Raw genomic sequence first — 17,628 nt, 5'->3', positions numbered from 1 at the left:
CCCGAGGGAGTGTGCTGCAGACTTCCCCTGCATGGTGCTGGGCTGAGCTCTATGGATGGACATCATGTGTCATTCACCATGTAACACCGAGAAGATTGTCATTTTTTTAAGCAGAAAATGTAACATTGGTTAAAGTAGAAGTAAAGGCTACAGTAGCTCACGTTATAAACATTGCCTTCATGCAGCTTTTATGTATGTTGCAGGCAGCAAGAAATCTCAGTGGAAATACCTTTCATTACATAATCAGATTGAAGAAAGTCCATCTAGTTCGACCAATAAAAGAAAAAAACACAAATAGAAAACCTCTTTATACATGATCCTATACTCCCACAGTTTCTCCAGAGCAAGGCAAAAAGAACCCCTAATAAAGCATGATCCAATTTGCTGCAGCGGGGTACTTACTTTCCTTCCTGATCCCCCAGGAGACAATCTGATATTTCCTGGACCAACTACCCCAGGTGCTATTCCCGTAAACTTAAAGAGGAAGTAAACCCTTCCTCTTTAATTGTACCTACAGGTAAGATTTACCTGTAGGTACTGCAAATATCTCCTAAATTTGCACCGTTTAGGAGATATTTACTATATATGCTGCCGTCCACGTCACTGGTGCGCTCGTGCCAGTTCTTCCAGACCCGTCCTGTGACTGGCGGCACCCGTGTGGGAGTGACGTCATTGCAGCTCTGGCCAATTTCAGCACAGGAGCCTGCAAACCTGGAAGTAACTCTGGGAAAGATGTCGGCCGTGAGAGCAGAGTGCGGGCAGCACTGCAGGACATCATTCTAAGTTGAGTATTTCATAATAAGCAATTATGGGATGCATACTAGCTCATTGTGCCTTTGTCCTGCAGGGTTTTTTTTTTTTTTTCGAAGGTTTACAACCTCTTTAATATTCATTTATATTTTGTACATTTAGTAATGCATCTGGCTTTTTTTTTAAACGATCTACTGAGCTGGACAGAACCAGTTCTTGATGGGGTTTATTCCACATTTATACAGCTCTTTCTGTGAAGCCTTCCCCTATGTCAAGGTTAAATCTCTTTCTCCAGACGTTATTTTTCTTCTGAACCGTTATGTGACCACACAGCTCTGGCTGTTTGGTGCTGCGGCTAATACACTAAGGTTGCTTTCACACTGGGTCGGTTTTCTGAACTTTCTGAAATACAAATATTTCTATTGTGGTGTAGGATCTGGGCCTGCTGTCCCTCCATCTGCCTTTCTTCCCTTCCTTCTCTCTCATTTCCCATATCTCTTTCTTTCTTTCTCTCTCTCTCTCCCTCTCTCTTTCTCAGACTCTAACCACACTCCCTTTGAGCCACACCCCGTTTAAGCCACACCCACCATTTCGTTTAAACCATGCCCATTTTTCGCTGCGTTGCACAATGCATTTTTCTTTTCCTGCTACATCATGCCTACAAATGAATGCTCCTCCCCTAATTATAATAAGACCCCGCCTCCAGACAAAAAAGCGTCCTTATACATTTTTTTACAATGTTGGCAACTACTGTATGTAATTAGTCAAATTAGGCACTCGCCTAAGGCCTCACGATCCAATGGGCCTTCGCGAGCACCTAATTTGCCTAACCTGTGTATGGGAATGTCCCCTGTTGGTGTCCCCAGGACCGTCTTTAACGTGGGACAAAAGCCTGTGGTCTCCCTGCAACTAGTTTTTCCTGGCCAGGCAAAGACTGACCACTTGAGCACTGCCCAATGTCTCATGATCAGTGCGTGGCTCCATGTACTCCCCTCCCTCGGGTCCTCCCCTACTGCCACGCTCTGCAAATCTCCTGTCATGTTGAGACCACGTTTCTGAGACAAGCATGGCAAGAATGCAGAGGCTGACATGCCCCTCCCTCTCTGCTTTCCTCTTGCTGTTGCTTGTCTTGGGATAGTGGTGAGATCTGAGACCTGCTGCCATTTTGAAGCACCCCTTTCCTTTTTAGCTGTTGTCAGATTGGCCATGGCAGGAGGGGGTGCAATTCAGACCTCACAACTAGAATTAAGAAGCACCCAGCAACATGAAACAAGGTGCTACATGTACTTTGTCCCATATAGGAAAGAACAGTAAAAAAAGGTGTAATGATAGATCTTTACATCAGTTGGCTCGGCAGAAAAGGCAAGGTTTTATCTTGCATTTTCTGTCAGATGGCAGTTTTAATCCTAGCTGAAATTTCAGTTTAAAATGGAACTATACTTCTTCTCCCAGAAATGTGCTACGGCAGCCAGCCAAATGGCAACATTCACTCTTCTGGCTCGGTAAACAGTCTAGGTTGCCTTTTTGAAGTTTATTGCAAATTAATATGAATGGGGCGTAGGGAAGCTGTGGGATGCTCCAGAACACTGAACAGAAATGTGAGGACACTCTAATATTTGCAGGCTTCACAGTGAATCTGTCAGACCAGATCTATAGTGAAGACCTTCTCTTAGCTTTAAAGAACTGTAGCAGGATAGCCCCCAGCTATGCACAGTTGGGACCTTGATAAGAGACAAGAAGAATCTTCAACTGAGCTGATTAAAAGGGCATCAGCCCTTCTGGATGGAAACCTCTCCTCCTTGAGAAGAACCTTGCTGTCTGAGTATCCAAACTATTTATGCACTCTCGTAGGCACCTTCTGAGCACCTTTCCCCAGGGATTGGCTGGAACCACATAACTATTCAGGATGCTCGTCTGATTCTCCCACCCACTATATTCTGAAAGGCTCCAGCAAACAGGGGAAAGCAATAAAACATTAAGCCTGCAGAGCCCAGAGCAGCCTAATCACAAGCTATTCCAATGATTACAGGTGAGCCACAAAAGAACTAAATGTGCCTATTTTTTCTAGCAGCTTAACTGAGAGGGTGCTTCATGCTACATGTAGATCAAACAGTGGCTAAGATAGCAGCTTCCTTGGCTAAGAAGGATAAAAGGGTTCTGGATTTAAGGAGGGACTTTGCTGAGAATGCCTGGTGTAAGGAGTGACCCTACTGAGGGCACCTCATGTAAAGAGGAACTCTAGGGATGACTGATGGCATCTGGTGGCAGGTGACGGTGGCAAGTGGCATGCTCAGAGCTCCCACTGATTCTGCATTATGGTGAGTTGAACTATTTCATTTTATATAAAAAAATCTAATAATAGACATAATGCGATTCAATCATCCTGACACCATAACAATCATGATACAGACACAAGATAGAAGAAACATTGTACATAGGACAATGATGCTTCAGTTCCCATTTAAAGTACGCACCTTGGGACCTCACACAGTTCTTCCAGCATCTGTTCCACTGTTAAAAACACTCTGCAAAATAATTTTTTGGAATAAACTCAATTTCAAGTTCTCGCACTGTCAGTCATTGATCTTTGTATATTGCAGCCCGTACACGTTCACCATTTTTAATTGTTCTGATTCTTGCAGGCCTTCCAGAATGTGGTTCACCTTCAATAGATTTTAACCATCTTTGAAGCATTTGTGGCACACTTTTATTTAGGCTGTACTCATTGCATCATCCCCGAAAGCTTTCTGAATCATCCAAATAGTTTCCACATAGGAATGTTCAAGCTGAACATGACATTTGATGCAGATTTGTTGCTCTATTCATTCTCAATTCTGAATGTGATGGCCACACAGTACACATGTTCACTCAATGGAGTCTAGAACCCCACACTGACTAGTACTGTGAAGTCATCATTGTTCAACCATGCTCATTCTAGTCCACTCTACCTTGGCTGCCAGATTATATCGATGTTACACAAACCCTTCTCGTTATATTAACTAAGGCTACACTTTTTCTGGACAGAGTGTGTGTGTGTGTATAGCGGGTAAAATAAGTATTGTCATAATTTTTATAGGTAAATATATTTCTAAAGGTGCTATTTACATGAAATGTGCACCACATGTTGGTAACAACCCATGAAATCCATAGTTGCATAGTAAGTCAGGCTGAAAAAAGACACAAGTCCATCTAGTTAAAAAAAAAAAAAAAATCATACAATCCCATATACACAGTTCTTTGCCCACAGTTGATCCAGAGGAAGGCGAAAAACCCTAGAAAAGCATGATCCAATTTGCTACAGCAGGGGAAAAAATTCCTTCCTGATCCCCCCGAGAGGCAATCGGATTTTCCCTGGATCAACTTTATCTATAAATGTCAGTACCCAGTTATATTATGTACATGTAGGAAATAATCCAGGCCTTTTTTAAAGCAATCTAATGAGCTGGCCAGAACCACCTTTGGAGGGAGTATATTCCACATTTTCACAGCTCTTACTGTGAAGAACCCTTTCCGTAGTTGGAGATTAAATCTTTTTTCCTCTAGACGTAAACAGTGCCCTCTTGTCCTCTGTGATGACCTTAAAGTGAATAACACCAAGTTCACTATATGGACCATTTATGTATTTGTACATGTTGATCATATCAGATTTTAACCACTTTAATACAGGGCAATTTCATCTCCTTCCTGCCCAGACCAATTTTCAGCTTTCAGCGCTGTAACATTTTGAATGACAATTGCTCGGTCAATGCAGCACTGTACTCATATGATATTTTATATTTCCCTCCCACAAATTGGTGATATTTGATCACCTCTGCATTATAAACAAAAAAAGAGCGACGATTTTGAAGAAAACACAATATTTTAAACTTTTGCTATAATAAATATGCCCAATTTTGTTTTCATTTTTTTTCTCAGTTTAGGTCGATATGTATTCTTCTACATACTTTTGGTAAAAAAAAAAAAAAAAGTAATAAGCGTATATTGATTGGTTTGTGCAAAATTTATAGCGCCTACAAAATAGGTTATTAATTTATGGCATTTTTATTTTTTTATTTTTTTACTAGTAATGGCCATGATCTGTGATTTTTATCGTGACTGTGACACTGAGACGGACAGATCGGACACTTTTGACACTATTTTGGGACCATTGACATTCATACAGCAATTAGTGCTATAAATATGCACTGATTATTATATAAATGTCACTGGCAGGGAAGGAGTTAAAGCTAGGGGTGATCAAGGGGTTAAATGTGTTACCTAGGGAGAGATTCTAACTGTGATGGGGATGGGACTGACTAGGAGAGGAGACCGATCAGTTTTTCTATTTACTAGGAACACACAATCTGTCTCCTCTCCCCTGATAGGACGTGGATCTGTGTGTTTAGGCACACAGATCCACGTTCCTGCTCTGTCATGAGCGATCACAAGTGCCCGGCAGACATCGTGGCCGCCAGGTACGCACATCGGCTCCTTGATGACGCAACAGCGCGTGTGCCCCCTATTCCGTCGGGAAGCCGAGGACGTCATATGGCGCCCGCCCAGGATGTGAGATTCCATCTGCAGATGTCATATGATAATGGTCGGGTAAGGAAGTGGGTAATCTCATCTTCTCAGGAGAGAATAAATTTGGTTTCTCTAATCTTTCCTCATAGCTGAGCTCCTCCATGCCTCTTATCAGTTTGATTGCCATTCTCTGCACTTTCTCCAGTTCCCAGATATCCTTTTTGAGAACTGGTGCCCAAAACCAAACTACATATTCCAGATGAGGTCTTATTAACGATTTGTACAGGGGCAAAATGATAGAACTCTCTCTGGAGTCTATATCTCTCCTAATACAAGAAAGGACTTTGCTCGCTTTGGAAACTGCAGCTTGGCATTGCATGCTATTATTAAGCTTATGATCTACAAAAAAAAAACAGATCCTTCCCCACTATGGATTACCCCAGTTGTACCCACCTTAGTATGTATGATGCATGCATATTCTTAGCTCCTAAGTGCATAACTTTACATTTATCAACAATAAACCTCATTTGCCATTTATTTGTACAATTAAACAGTGCATTGAGGTCATCTTGTAAATTGGAGACATCCTGTAAGGACATTATTCCACTGCATAGATTGGTGTCATCTGCAAAGACACTACATTACAATCTAGAAGGTAGGGTCAAGTGGAACAAAGGGTAGTAGCTGTGGAGGATGATCAGATGGACAAATTAAAAATACAGTTGTTACGTGTGGGTAGGATAGGCTTCTCTAAAGAGGAGGGTTTTCAGGGATCGTCTAAAAGCTAATAGAGTAGGAGATAGACGGACAGATTGGGGTAAGTAGTTCCATAGGCTTGGAGATGCTCTGGAAAAGTCCTGGAGGCAAGCATAGGAGGAGGTGATGAGTGAGCTAGTGAGCAGGAGGTCTTGAAAGGAATGAGGAGAACGATTAGATTGGTATTTTGAGACTAGGTCAGTGATGTAGCTGGGGGCAGAATTGTGAATTGTTTTGTAGATATTTGTTAGTATTTTGAATTTAATTTGCTGTGTGAGTGGAAGCCAGTGGAGAGATTGACAGAGAGGAGTAGCAGAGACAGAGTGACTGGTAAGGTGGATGAGCCTGGCGGCAGCATTCATGATGGACTGAAGGGGGGATAGAGTATGCAGAGGTAGGCCAATAAGGAGGGAGTTGCATTAGTCAAGGCGAGAGATAACAAGGGAGTGAATTAAGAGCTTTGTTGTGTCATTGGTTAGAAAGGGGCGTATTATGGAGATGTTGCGGAGGTTGAGGCGGCAAGATTTGGACAGTGCGTGGACGTGGGGCTTAAAGGAGAGTTCAGAGTCCAGGACTACTCCTAGGACCATGGCATGTGGGGATGGGCTGATAGTTGTGCCATCAATTTTGACAGAGAGATCAGGGGAAGGGGCACGTGAGGGAGGAAAAATGATAAGTTCGGTTTTGGATAAATTAAGTTTGAGGAAGTGGTGCAACATCCAGACTGATATATCTGATAGTAAAATAGTGATACGTGAGGAGACTGAAGGAGTGAGTTGAGGGGTAGAGAAATAGATTTTAGTGTCGTCAGCGTAGAGATGGTATTGGATCAGTTGACCCAGGGAGGAGGTGTAGATTGAAAATAGGAGAGGTCCAAGAACAGAACTATAGAATTATAGGTAACACTAAAGGTGCGGCTAAAATAAGTAGGTAGCGAACCAGCGAAGAGTAAGGTCATGGAGACCAAAAGCATGAAGTTTTTTTTTGAGGAGGAGGTGGTCAACCGTATCAAAGGCAGCAGAGAGGTCCAGGAGTAGGAGTACAGAATAGTGTCCCTTAGTTTTGGCCGTTTGTAGATCGTTTGTTAGTTTTAGGAGAGCAGTTTCTGAGGAATGTTGAGGACGAAATCCAGACTGAAGGGGATCAAGAAAGCTATTATCAGCAAAGTGGACTTTCAGGCGGTTGTAGACTAGATGTTCAAGGAGTTTGGATAAAAGGGGGAGCAAGGAGATGGGGCATAGGTTGTTAAGATTGGATGGGTCCAGTGAGGGCTTTTTAAGTATGGGGCTGACAAGTTCATGTTTTAACGAGTTAGGGAAGATGCCAGAAGAGAGGGAGAGATTGAAGATGTGGGTTAGAGAGTGTAGAATAGAGCTGGAGGGTGAATGTAGCATTTGCAAGGGAACAGGATACAGAGGGCAGGTGGTGAGATGGACGTGGCAAGTAATTTAGTGATGGGGTTGAAAGAGGGATGTAATGATTGAACCTGTGGACTCAAGGTGTAAAACATGGAGGGTACCTGAACAGTAGAGATCTCCTTGCGAATTGTATCAATCTTCTGTTTGAAGTGATTGGCGATCTCCTGGGCAGTGAGTTAGTGGGTGGAGGCAGTGGAGTGCGAAGTAGAAAGTTGAAGGCAGAGAAGAGTTGATGGAGACGGGATGATACATTTTTAATGAGAGTGATGAAATAGTACTTTTAATCCCAAACCCGATATCTTTTTTAAAGATATTAAAAAGTAAGGATCCCAACACTGAACCTTGGGGTAGACCACTGATAACCTTAGATCATTCAGAGTAAGAATCATTAACGACTACTCTCTGAATTTGTTTTTAACCAGTTTTCTATCCATTTACAAATTGATCTTTCCAAGCCTGTAGACTTTACCTCACACATTAGTGATGTGGGGGGAACTGTGTCAAACGCTTTTGCAAAATCTAAGTGCACGACGTCTACAGCCACCCCTTTCTCCAAGGTTTTACTTACCTCCTCATAAAAAGAAATCAGGTTTGTTTGTCAACTTCTGTCTTTCTTGAATCCGTGTTGTCTGTTGCTTAAAATATTTTTTTCCAGCAAAAACCCGTCAAGAATGTGGTATTTTATTAAACTCTCCAGTATCTTCCCGACTATAGAAGTTAAACTAACAGGTCCATAGTTACTTGGTAAAGACTTTGATCCCTTTTTAAATATGGGCACCGTATTGGCCCTATGCCAATCCAGTGGTACCATTCCAATCATTAATGAGTCCATAAAAATGAGAAACAATAGCTTTGAAATGACAGAGCTCAATTATTTTAGGAAGCATGGGTGGATGCTATCTGGTCCAGGTGCTTTATCCACCTTTATTCTGTCTAAATATTTCTGGACCATATCACTTTTGAGCCATTGTGGATCATTTGGGGCTGTGTCACTACCACCCTCATTTTGGACATGAGCTCCCCCATGCTCCTTTGTATACACAGAGCTGAAGAAAGTATTTAATAAATTTGTCTTCTCTTTGTCCCCAGTCTAGATTATTTGGTAAAGGGCCTACATGCTCAGACCTGACCTTTTTACTGTTAATATATTTGAAGAATTTTTGGGGGTTTGCCCTACTATCTTTTGCAATATGCCATTTGTTTTGAATTTTTGCATCCTTGATTTCCTTTTTACATATTCTGTTTTATTCTTTGTTGCATTTTAATGACGATAGTGTTCCTTCATTTTTATGTAGCAATATGGACTAAAATTGCAATGAACAGCTATTCTCTGCCCTATCTGTATGTCGTATTGTCCCTCTAGAGTCCAGCTTTACTGGACTGACATCATATTTGTGAGCCCAACCAGAGGGATTGTGGGACTAGTAGTTCCATCAGATGGCTATTTGCCTGGATGACTGTACACCCAGACTACATATCCCAGGGATCCTTGCTACCACCAGAGAGACTGCTGGGAAGAGCTACAAAGGAGACCAGAGACCCACCCCACGCTTTCTTCTTCCTGGGCCTCGTGTGTGAAGGATCTCTCCGTGCAGGGAGAGTGAGCGGCCTACCACGCAGTCCACAGTCATCTGACCTGGCCGAGAAGGGGTCCAGCATTGCCTGCTGTTCATCGGACATCTGACCAGTACCACCACTACAGTGCACTGACCCACATTCGTGCTCCTCAATGGGTGGTCGCTAACAAGCGAGTCCGCAGCCAGGATGTCCATAGGGGATTCCCTAGCTGGAAGACTTAGAATCGGTCTGGTCGTTGGTAAGAGGACCACTGCCCATCTTTGCAAACCTTTCCTTTGTTGTCACTGGGACACTGTGCACAGGCAACTTTACTTTGGGAACACTTCACTGCAACTTTATTTGAACACCGTACATAAGGATTTTTAGCTACAGTCATCATCAGATATACTATCACTCTGTTACTACACCTTATTGGATATAATTAATGAGCTCAGACTGCTGGTGAAGACCATCAGATCTGAAACGGGGACATTCTGTCATTGCTACTTAAAGGGCCCTCACACCATCCATGTTTAGCTTCATCTCTCATTAGGATTAAAGGTTAAACAGACCGGCCTGGGTTTTTCTTTCTAGAAGTGTGGTCAGAATTGATACTTAACCTCTGCTTATCCTTACAGGTTATGTTCATGTGGTAATCTATTGTACATATGTGTATATAATAATCTGTTGTTGCCAACTGCCTTAACTGGCATTTTCCTGAGTAATCACTCAACTGAGTTTGTGCTGTTATCCCAAGCTCAGTTGAACCATTACCTCCTTTGTACAACCATATCTTCACAGAAGTATTCCAGTAAACGTTAATAGAATATAAACGCATTGAGTGTTGTCATATTATTTAAAGGTGCTGCAATGATGTCTGAACTCAAAGTGTCAGGTGGGTTGGTTCACAGGGTCATGGCGAGGCAGATGAGCAGGTAAATCCAAGAAGTCCCCAAGACCGTGCTGCATTTATATTTTTTTAAAAGTTATTTTCTTATTATTTAACATAGGTTTGATTTTTAGCTTTTAAACTTATTGCCCAAGGGAATATACTTTGGAGCCCTCATCCTTGGAAAATTTGCTCTCTAAGCCCTTGTACACACGGTCGGAGAATCTGTCAGAATGAGTCTTATCGGACCGTGTCATCAGATATTGCATCGGACTGATGCATCGGACTGATTCCGTCCAAATCTCTGTCCGACCCAATTTTCCAACATGTTGGAAATATTTCCCGATCAACTGGGCCGGTCGGACGTAATCCGATCATGTGTATAGCATTTTGATCGGACCAAGTGCCACGCATGCTCAGATCAAATTCCTACATCAAAGCTATTGGCTACTAGCCTGAATGTAGTCCCATCGTAACGAAATTACGTTATCACGTTCTGAAAGATCTGATTTTTTGCCAACTTGGCCCAACCGTGTGTATGCAACAGTTTCGGACACAATCCGTCGGACTAAATCCGACGGGCAAAATCCGACGGATTTGGTTGGCAAAATCTCTGACCGTGTGTACGTGGGCTTAAAGTTAAGTGTTTTTATCTTTCGCGTATGTGTTTGTTGCTTACAGCTAACATTAAATGAACCCATGTTATGGTCACTGCTACCCAGATGTTCTTTTATATGAATATTGGTAATAAGCTCTGCATTGTTTGAGATTACCAGGTCCATGCATACAAAAAAACCAAAACAAATAAGTTCAGAAATTAAGTCATGTGTAATAAAATGGAATGACACAGGGAAAAAGTATTGAACACATGAAGAAAGGGAGGTGCAAAAAGGCATGGGAAGCCAAGACAGCAGCTTAAATCTATCAGTAATTAGAATAAAAATATAAATTTTAGCAATCCTGCCCCTTCTCAGTGCAAAATATTATCAGCTGGTTCAGTCTCACTTGATAACCTATAAAAAGGTGTCTCATTACCAAGGTGTTGCACAAGAAACTTCTCATGATGGGTAAAAGCAAAGAGCTCTCTCAAGACCTTTGCAACCTTGTTTTTGCAAAACATACCGATGGTTACAGCAGGATTTCTAAACTTCTGAATGTTCCAGTGAGCATTGTTGGGGCCATAATCCAGAAGTGGAAAGAACATCATCTCACCATAAACCGGCCACAATCAGGTGCTCCTCACAAGATTTCTGAGAGGAGTGAAAAGAATTATCAGAAGAGTTGTCCAAGAGCCAAATACCACTTGTGGAGAGCTTCAGAAAGACCTGGAATTAACAGGTTCAATTGTTTCAAAGAAAACAATAAGTAATGCACTCAACCACCATGGCTGGTATGCATGCTCATTACACAAGACTCCGTTGCTGAAGAAAAAGCATGATGAAGCTTGTTTAAAGTTTGCTGCACAAGATTTAGACAAGCCTGTAAAATACTGAGAGAATATAGTCTGGTCAGATGAGACCAAAATTGTGTGGATGCCATAATACACACCATGTTTGGAGGTCAAATGGCACTGAACATAATCCCAAAAACACCATACCAACAGTGAAGTTTGGAGGTGGGAACATCATGGTGTAAGGCTATTTTTCAGTGTACGGTACTGGCAAACTTCATATCATTGAGAGAAGGATGAAAGGAAAAATGTACCAAGACATTCTTGATAGATATCTGCTACCATCTATCAGGATGATGAATATGAAACAAAAGTGGACATTTCAGCAAGACAATGATGCCAAACTCAAAGTCAAGGAAACTCTCAATTGGTTTCCAAAAAAGAAAATAAACCTGCTAGAATGGCCCAGCCAATCACCTGAATTGAATCCAATAAAAAATCTATGGAAAGAACTAAAGATCAGAGTTCATAGAAGAGGCCCACAAAACCTTAAAGATTTGTAGACTGTGTGGGTGAATGTACCAAAATCACACCTGAGCAATGCATGCAACTAGTTTCTTCACACAGAAGACATCTTGAAGCTGTAATTTCCAACAAAGGATTTTGTACAAAGTATTAAACAAATTCCAGTTAGCCTGTTGAATACTTTTTCTCAGTGTCATTACATTTTTTTTACACATAACTTAATTTCTAAACCTTTTTGTTTTGGTTTCTTTGTATGTATGGATTGCATGGGTTGTTACCAACATGTGGTGAAAATTGTCAATAGCACCTTTGGAAATATATTTGCCTAGAAAAATTATGACGCGTTCAATACTTATTTTAGCCGTTGTATAGCTATATACCATATTTATTGGCGTATAACATGCACTTTTTCCCTCTGAAAATAGGGGACAAATTGTGGGTGGGTGTTATACTCCAATACCTGGCTGCCTCAGAGGGGAAGGAGGGGGCGATGCCAGATCTCCTATGTATTCGACTCAGCTTGGCTCGCAGTCACACCTCCTGGATGGCTCCTAGCATTGATGTCACATGTCCCAGCATTGGACTAGTGTAATCTCTATCATAGGAGCTGGGCTAGGAGGCGGGACTGTGAGTGACTCCGAGCTGAGCTGAGTACACAGGAGATCCGGCCACTGTTTAATCCGGCACTGGTGAGGCTGCATTGATGGGCACTGAGCAGGCTGCATTAACGGGCAATGGTGAGGCTGCAGATGGGCACTGAGTAGGCTGCAATGATGGGCAATGAGCAGGACTGTGAGTGACCCCGAGCTGAGCTGAGTACACAGGAGATTGGGTCTCTGTTTAATCTGGCACTGGTGAGGCTGCATTGATGGGCACTGAGACTGAATTAACAGGCAATGGTGAGGCTGCAGATGGGCACTGATCAGACTGCATTAATGGACACTGGTGAGGGTGCAGATGGGCACTGGTAAGGCTGCAAATGGGCACTAATAAGGCTCCATTGACAGGCACTGACCCTTATTTTGCTTAAAAGTTTTTTATTTAAAATTTAATTTTCGTTCGCTGAAACTTCCCTCTTAAAATTAAAGTGGTTGTAAACCCTTACAACACACTTTGACCTACAGGTAAGCCTAGATTAAGGCTTACCTATAGGTCCAATAAATATCTCCTAAACCTACACGGTTTAGGAGATATTTGCCGAAAGACAGGCACCGCTGAGCGCGCCACCGTCAGCGGCAATATGCCGCGTGTGGCGACTCCCGTTCGCATGCGCGGGAGTGACATAGTCGCGGCTTCACCGAATGACAGCTGCGGGGCAGCGTGACCCACCGAGAAGATGGACAACGGTGACTTCGCTGGCTCCTGTGTCAGGTAAGTGACACATAATGGACTACTATGCGATGCATAGTAGTCCATTATGCTTTACCTTTGCAGGGAATGAAAGAGGAAGTAAACTCATCAGGGTTTACTTCCTATTTAATGTGTGTGTTATACAGTGTTATATATGTTATCTGCCAACAGTGAACTTCAGTTGGTACTGCAGACTTACCCTCTCCCTGCAGATCTATTCAAGAACTACACCTCCAAGCAGGTCATCTGCTCTAGGGAGAGAACTCTGGGAGAGGCTATAAAGGGGTCAGTCCAAGCTCTCTTGCTTCCCAGATCTCATCAAGTAAACAACCCCTTTGCTGCTGTGCGAGAGGACTGCAGCCTACCGCGCAGCAACAAGATGCTCCCAGAAGGTCCGATGCTGCTAGCTACATGGAGAGCACCACCTCAGCATCACTGAAACCAGCAGGAGCAGGTGATTCACTGTTCCAGCAGCCAGTCCGTCATCTCAGCCCGTTCTGCAGAAGGAAGAATTGACTTGGGATAGCTCTTCAGGAAGTTCCTACACTGTCTCTAGATATGTGAGCGGGCACCTGCCCACAAATCTAGTACCAGTCACTATCATACTCCACAGGACATGTATACAAACATCTTATCCCTGAATTACCTTAAGGATTGCCATTGATCAGTCTCCACTGCTGTGTCTTGACTGCATATCACTGTGCCACATTTGGAAGTCTTGTTTACTATGTAAGTGCAATATTACCTTTGTTTTAATAAAATAAGTGACAATATTATGCAATGGTGGTTACTTTTTCTTGTATGTGGGAAACAAGCAGTGTGACCATAGGAGCCTAATATTGCCTGAGTGGGACGCCCTTAAGGATTCACCTTCCCTGCTACCTATACCCTGGCTGGGTGGTAAGCCATTGGTGATATCTGGTCTCATTTAGGGATCAAAGCAGCTGTTAAGCGGCAGTATTGCTGGTGGTGGAGGACCCTCACTCTCTCTTAGGCACTTTTTCGCTGTTGTTGTGTGTCATGTCACAGTGGAGATCTTATGAAGAATTGCTGTATTTGAAAATGGATTAATAACCTTTCACATTTGGAAAAAGACTATGCCTCTAATTTAGTGGTTATGGTGTACAGATCGTATATATGATAGTATTTACTATTGTATGCAATATTTGTGTATAGGATTTATCACATTTATTTTTATTTTTCACAGTATGCTGTATGCATTTGATATCATATAGCTCTTCACTCATTATAGCGCAGCTTTTTTGTACAAATATGTTGATGTTATTGTGGGTATCTCACATTTGAGTTGCAGCTTTTAATTTATTCACGGTTCTTAATTTCTCACTTCAGTGGTTTTAGCACAGATTTTTTTTATATTATTTAGACAGCTCTGTATTGCCACTTTTTTGCTTAGAATCTGAAACATGAAACATCTCAAAAACCAAAAGAGCAGAACATCAGCCTTTTGAGACAGAAGGGCCTGTAGACTCCCCTAGGAGAGGGACTGGAAGGGTTTGAACTAGAACCCGCCAACAACCCCGAAGCACAAGATCTTGGAGAAGTCCCAGTTCCCCCTATCCCTGAGGGAGGAGGAGAGACTTCTCCCAACAGTTTGGAAGAACCAGAGCCCAGTTGTAGTTTTTGTGGGATGGATCATGAACCTGAACCTTTAGAGAGTATATACTCAAAGCTTAGATGCCAAATCCGTCCTCCTAAGAGACTAACATATGACACCCTTGGAGAAAGCTACAATAAACTAATTTCTACAGCTCAACATTGTAGCCAAATGGCAGCTTCCTCTACCAAACCTTTGGAAGAGGATGACCCTGTTCCACCCTCTGACACTACTGGTGGGGTCACTAATTTATTATTGTCCTGTCATCAAAATGATATAACTGTTTGTGATGCTGTATATAGTTCATTGTTGGAAAATCCCTCTATTAGTTGTTTGCTACTGTAGCTTTTAGTTAGTAGAATCATTAGATGCCTATATTTAAGTGTACTAATCAATAGATAACTTAATGAGATTGTATCCTGTCTTCGAGGACCAAAGACTTTCAAGTGGGGGGAGGATGTAGCAGACAGTGGACTACAGTTATCTGGCACTGCAGACTTACACCCTCCCTTCTTAGACTGACTCTGTGTTCCCCTAGCGCCGGGCTCGAATTACATGTATTATATTCCAAAGTCAAGCAGGGAGCATTGTGGGAACTGTAGTGTCCTGAACAGTCATTTATGACCTGCAGATCTATCCAAAAACTACACCTCCCAGCAGGGCATCTGCTCTAGGGAGAGAACTCTAGGAGAGGCTATAAATGGGTCAGCCTAAGCTCTCTTGTTTCCCTGATCTGATCAAGTAAACAACCCCTTTGCTGCTGTGTGAGAGGACTGCGGCCTAATATCCCATATTACCTTTGGCTCATTGGACAATTAATGATGTTTCAGAGCAGTGACATCGGAAACTAATGCTGAATTGAAAATAGTGGTGCCCTCTGCTTGTCTGTGCAGTGAAAGAGAATCACAAGACTAGCCAAAGAGAATTACAATGCATTAGCAAGTGAAATTAGTTACATATATGAATTCCAACTGTGCACTAAGCTGCTTCTTTGGAGCTCAACTTAAAAGGCTAGCTCCACTTTTTGGACCATGTTATATATTATACCTGTGCCCCCCTATGCCGTATCTTCCCTGCAGCAACTGTCCGCCCACACAGCAGCATCATTCGGAGGTCTGTGAATGAATGAACTACAAGACAGTGGCGGACGGATTTCGACTTCTCAGTGGAACACTAGTACAGTGGTAATCACACTCATAGTCAATATGAAAAAACAAAAACAAAGAATGTTACTGCCATTGAGTGGGGAATACATAAAACTTCATAAAAATATGGTTCTTTACCACAGACCCCCATCTCCGACTTTGCTAAGTTAAAGAACATCTTTGACACCTTTTAAAGCTGCTCGGGTTTCCGAATTAACTTTGACAAAAGTGAGATTCTATCTTTAAATCCCAGATTGGCTCACAAATGGACACATCAGTCCCCATTTGCAATAGCCAAACACCATATCACATACCTAGGAGTACACATAGGTCGTGAACTGGCCTCATTATATGGGCTTAATTACCCCCGCTTTTATCTAAGATTGTACAGGAATTAGACCTATGGGCGACCCTGACTATTTCGCTCTTCGGGAGATGCCATTTATTTAAAATGATATCCTTTGCCAGTCTACTGTACCCCGTGCAGACCATACCCCTCCTGCTGAAACACGCAGATATCCAGAAGTTATACAAGGCACTATCAGCCTTTCTATGGTCACGTAAGAGAGCACGTATAGCTCTACCTAAACTAGGCCTCCCGAAGACCGAGGGAGGTGCTGGTGTGCCCAACATTCGTTTTTATAATCTTGCATGTTTATTACGACAAGGTCTGGACTGGCTTTCGGGCAACTCTAGATATTGTAATGTCCATCTGGAAGGGGCTATGGCTTCCCCATACTCGCTGGCAGCAATTCTTAACTCCAACCTGCATGCATTGCCACCTCATCTGAAATCTAATTTGCTTATCAGAGACACTAACATTGCATGGAGAGAAACCCGCAAACTATTAGGCCTACCGGCCACCATCTCGAGTCATCTACCTATCCAAGGGAACCCCACGTTTATCCCGTCCACTCTGCATGCAATCTATTCGCAATGGAAACTGAAAGGTCTCACGTCCACGAAAGCTTTATATCAAGCTGGCCATCATAAGTTTAAATCATTTGCAGCCTTATCTCAAGAATTCTCACTATCACCGACCCATGTTTTCTACTATGGCCAGCTGACTGATTACTTAAGCTCGCAATGCGGTCCCCAGACGGACCCTTTCCAGCAGTCTTTCATCGACACTGTATTGAAGTCAGGGGACTACTCAATTAGGCTTCTTTCACACTGCAGCGGGAGCGGCGTCGGCGGTAAAGTGCCGCTATTTTTAGCGACGCTTTACCGTCGTTTTAGCGGCGGTGTGCGGGCGCTAGCGGGGTGGTTTTAACCCCCTGCTAGCGGCCGAAAAGGGGTTAAACCCGCCCGCAAAACGCCGCTGTAGCAGCGCTTTGCCGGCGGTATTGCCGCGGTGTCCCATTGAATTCAATGGGTAGGAGCGGTTTAGGAGCGGTGAATACACCGCTCCTTCACCGCTGCAAAGATGAGGCTAGCAGGACTTTTTTCACCGTCCTGCCAGCGCATCGCTCCAGTGTGAAAGCCCTCCGGCTTTCACACTGGAGTTAAAGGGGCCGGTTTTTTTCAGGCGTTACACAGGCGCTATTTTTAGCGCTGTAACGCCTGAATACCGCCCCAGTGTGAAAGCAGCCTTACTAACCTCTATTCTTACCTCATTTAGCACCAGTATGACAAATACCGTCTCACGCCTTTTCAGAAATGGGCGACCCTCCTAAGAGATGAATCTCTCCCTGATAAAATTAAGGATGGCTACCGGCAAACACGTAAAC

This window comes from Lithobates pipiens, unplaced genomic scaffold (assembly GCF_037356315.1).
Source record: "Lithobates pipiens isolate NorthernLeopardFrog02 unplaced genomic scaffold, aLitPip1_a1.2 Scaffold_19, whole genome shotgun sequence".
NCBI classification, from domain to species: domain Eukaryota; kingdom Metazoa; phylum Chordata; class Amphibia; order Anura; family Ranidae; genus Lithobates; species Lithobates pipiens.
This window is presented reverse-complemented; position numbering follows the sequence as displayed.